We start from the raw sequence: 4,646 nt of genomic DNA, 5'->3' as shown, positions 1-4,646 counted from the left end.
TAGGGACTTTCTTTTTCCATTATAGGTCAAACCAAGATGAACATTTAATTTACAATCAAACCTAAAGAATAAACGCCTTTTTCACACGACAGGAACCTGCAGCGTGTAAAGTAAAATGAAGAGCAGCAGCTGGATGGCTGCATGGGTTTAATCCGTGACATGTTTTAACTTGTTGAAAGAGCCAAGAGCAGGATGAGATGTTGAGTTTATACACAAGCATGATGAAAAGCAGCTGCCTCAGCCTGAAAAGGAGACCATAATGAACTGGTTTGTTGGATTAGATGCTGGTGCACAAAGGAACAACATACTACACACACTTCTCTGTGATTATAGGAGTGTATTAGACATTAACTCTTTTCCTGTGACAGCCTGTAGCTCTCTTCTCCAGCATTCAGACAATTATTATAGTCTGTGTGTTATAATGTCAGTAAATAATAATAATACTTTACAGTTTATCCTGGTGCGATAATGTAAGTAACCCAACTTTATGGGTAAAATAGGCACATAAATATAATCTCACATCATATTATTTGGAGTCAGGCCAAAATCAATACCTCGATGAAGGATCAATAGGAGTGAACGGCTCCTCCTCCTCCTCCTCGGTTTAGTTCATCCTGCAAACCGCCGCTCCTTTTTCAGCTCCAGGAAAGTTTAGTTTTCGATAAGTTGGTAAAGATCTCCTCATGTCGTCAAGTTTTTCAAAGAAACGATTCTTCTTTCAGCCCGAGCGTCTTCGCTGCCGATGAAACACGAGCGAAGTCGAGCTGCGGGTAAACACGCGCATCTTAGCCCCGGTGCGGCCTTTCAAAGTAAAACACTGCTTCCGGAAACCGCAGCTTTTATTCCATTAACGTTTATATTTTCTGATGCGTAGGCTGTTTTTAAAGTCAGCAATATTAAAACATTCAAGGTCAGTTTTGATAAATAAACTTATCCTTAAAATAGATGCGTTTTGGTAAACTTCAAGTTTAAGCTCATGTTTATGCGTTAGCGACAGGTGCTGCTAACATCATTAGCTTTCAATCTAGTGTGCCATAAGAATGGATATCTGTAAAATCATATTTAAATGACAGTTACTAATTTTTGGTGTTTGAGTGAGACAAAAAGCAATGTGCAAATGGAGTGAAAGCAAAAGCCTTGGAATTAGCCGATGGCATGGCACAAAGCTAGGTTAGCTAAGCAAGTTAGCAGCTGGGCAATCGTTTCTAATATTGTATTGTAAATATTTTGCATGTACTCTTTTTATTTGTTTAAAAAATTCTATTTAAGGTAAAAAAAAAATTATAAGTTTACATACATATCACTTTTCAATTTAAAATGCTATTCGCTCACAGCTAGTTAGCAAGACATTAGCTTGTGTGGTGCGTTCTGTGAAAATCGGAATTTCTGTGATCTTGTTTGGAAAAAAAATAACGAACGCACCACAAAGTCGAAATTCCGAGTAGGAATGCAAATAATATGTTGTTATCGACTTGTATTGTTAATAGTAGGTAGACTAGATATGCATGTGATGATTTAACTATTTAAAAATCAACAAAAATTATTACAACTGGAACGTGATTAAGTAAAATCTTTTTAGAGTTCCGACTTCCGAGTTACATTGAACGCCTTACCCCTTTAACTTTTTCCATGAAAACGTACTTTTACTTTAAAGTATTAATGGAAACATTTTCTTCATGAGTCAAACTGATGCAACTATACAGATTAAACGAATGAAAATATAATTTGAATAATTTCTTCTCGTCACCGACCTCAACTTTTGTTTTATTTTGAAAACCGCACTTCTCAACATCCGCTGATTGGTGTTCTCTTGTGTGACTTAACTCAGAAGAAACGGGATTTAAATCTTGGTTCAGTTTCCGTCAGCGGTTCCAAAGTTAGTTTGTGTGTTTTAGATTGTGATTCGTGTAACCTCGCTGCACATTTCTCGGTCTGAAGCAGAAACGGAACCGAACATCAGCGGTGTCGGTGTTTCAGGCCGGGCTCAGGAGCCAGCTGGCGCCCCGCAGGAAACCAGGAATGCATCACAGCCACAGATATCATATAATCATAATGTTTATATCTATGATCACAAGCTGTCAGGATGCGTTCAATGCAGGACATTAAAAAACTCAAAAATATCTGTACTATAAATACTAAGTCACGTTCAAGGCCTGAAATGTGGTAGTAGCTGACAGTTGTTAAATACAAACTCTGAGTGTAGTCTCTAATGCTATCTTTATTTGGCTTTATTTGTAATGAGCTTCATGAGACTATTAAAGGTTGAATTGAACTGCAAAAAAAATATTTGGCTACAAGTTTATCTTTTATTTTGTTGATCGTAGTTTAAAACAACTGCTTTTATTTTGGAAAAGTTTTGAATATTAGAGCAATTTAAAAATGTGTTGCTAATGTTGCTAATTAAAAAGTCAAGCATTTTGATTTTGACTATTATGAAACAGCAGCTAGTTTTTGTTGGTGCGCACATTCAAACATAAACCAAACAAAAACATTTGAAAATACAGTGAATGCTGAGTGCCGAATAAAAGAAGAACACAAGCTAAAAGCTAAATGTAGCAAATTATAGCTCAAATCTAAAAGTAGTTCAACTTACCAGAAAGCTAAAAGTTTTTAGGCAAGCTAAAATGAGCAAAAAGCTAGCTGCAAGTTAATTATAACTAAAAGCCAACCAACGCTAAAAACAAAACGACGCTAAACTTTCTTAAAGCTAACAGTCGTAAAAGGTTGACTTAAAGCTGAAATGCTAGCTAAAAGTAAAAAATAAAATAAAATAGCCAGGTCATAGCTAAAAGTAGAAAAAATAGCTAAAATCCAAAGCAAGCAAAATACTATCTGAAAGCTAAAAGGATCCAAATGTTAGCTAAAAGTTGCAAAACTATTTCAAAAGTAAAAAGTAGCACAAGGTTAGTTAAATATTAGTTAAAAGCTAATTGAAACCTAACAGAAAATAAAGTAGCAGAAGGCTATGCAAAAACCAAAGTGGCCACAGAGTAGCTAAATGTTGGCTAAAAGCTAGTTATAAAATCTAAAAGCTGCTCTAAAAACAGCTGAAGTATCAAAAGACTAACCGAAAAGCAGCAACAAGCCAACTAAAATCTAAAAGCTCAAAGTAGCAGAGCAGCTAAGAACCAAGTTTATTTTTAAAGAAGAGAAAATATTTGTACATAAAGTTAAATAATTTGAAAAAGTGAGAAAGTTGCAAACCAACAATCATAGCCCCCCCCCCCCCCACACACACCCACACTCACCCACTCCTGAATTAGCTAAACTTTTGGATTCACGAGCAGAAGTTTTATTTCATTATCATTTCACTTGAATTAGTTTGTGATATTTAAAAATGAAATCAATATCAATCGTACCAGGATCAATAAATCATATTTTTATTGTGTCACTCATATTTCTTGTTTTAATAACAACCCGATGGATAAGTGGATGAATTACATCATTAATGGATGATGCCGTTTCTGTCTGGACAGTCTGGACTGCAGCGGGATCTTCTTGGGTCTCGGAGGATTCCTGCTCCGGGTTTTCAACAACCAGACCTGAGACAGAGTCGTGTTGGATCCTTCCAGCTGAGCTGAACTCCGTCAGACATGGCTGGACTTCCAGAAGTTGCTGCTCAGTGGAAGCTCTGACTGAGGAATGAGTGGTATGTTTGGGAGGGCAGCCCCCCTGCGCTCTGGGCTTATCGTTTTTTTATTTTATTTTATTTCCTGTTCTAGGCCTGTCATGTTTCTACAAAGCCTTTCTTCTTCTCTCCTTTGTGAGATAAGATTCTGCAGTTTTGTGGTTTTCAGGGTCAGCTCTCTCTTCACGTGACGCTTTACTTTTCTGTCCAGGTGCTGTTTTTTTATGTTGTCCTGTTATTTTTATATTCCAAACGTGCAGTTTTTACATACAGCTTTTATTCTGCTTCTTCTCTGCAACATAAAGTTCTGTTTTGTCACCTTTTCCTTTGAGACACTTCTCTTTTTCATGAGATAATCAGCTCTTTTTTCACTTCAGACAAACTTTTCTTCTTGGTTTGATGCATTCCTTCGTCTTTAACAGACTTCACCTTAAACAATATACCGTGCAGTACATGTGTTTGTACATAAAAATATTCTTTATTAGTAAAAATGAACAGGTAAGATACTATTCTGATTTACTGTGTTTACTTTTTTCATGTAATGAAATGAGAAACATTTAGTCCTCAAAAGTTGCTAACCTAATTCATACGTTTGACTCGATATTTTATGATTCTTCTGTCAAATTACGTGTTTTATTGTGATCCATATTTTATTTTGCCTGCATGAGGCTCATAGTTGCTCAGTGGTCAGCAATAATGCTTAAGCTGAAGGTTAGTGCCCAGATTACATCAGGAAGGACATCCGGTGTGTTTGCTTGCTGTGGTGACCCTCACAGCAGCTAAAAACACATTTATTTTATCATCATAGACATTGATATGGTCTTTAAAATCAACTGTAAATCAATGAAAGTAGGATTCCTTAGAGAAATGCATGTTATGCAACTCATTTTATCTCAAAGATGCTGCACAATTTGTTAGTCCGTTTGGCTTGCGTTGGAGATAGGTCTTAGCTACAATGAATTTTAGCTCATAATCTGTAAAAAAAAAGACTGTTTTCGCCATTTATGCATTTGCTAAT

Source organism: Nematolebias whitei, chromosome 9 (genome assembly GCF_014905685.2).
Source record: "Nematolebias whitei isolate Nwh7 chromosome 9, NemWhi1, whole genome shotgun sequence".
Classification (NCBI taxonomy): Eukaryota; Metazoa; Chordata; class Actinopteri; order Cyprinodontiformes; family Rivulidae; genus Nematolebias; species Nematolebias whitei.
Note: the sequence above shows the minus strand (reverse complement) of the source record.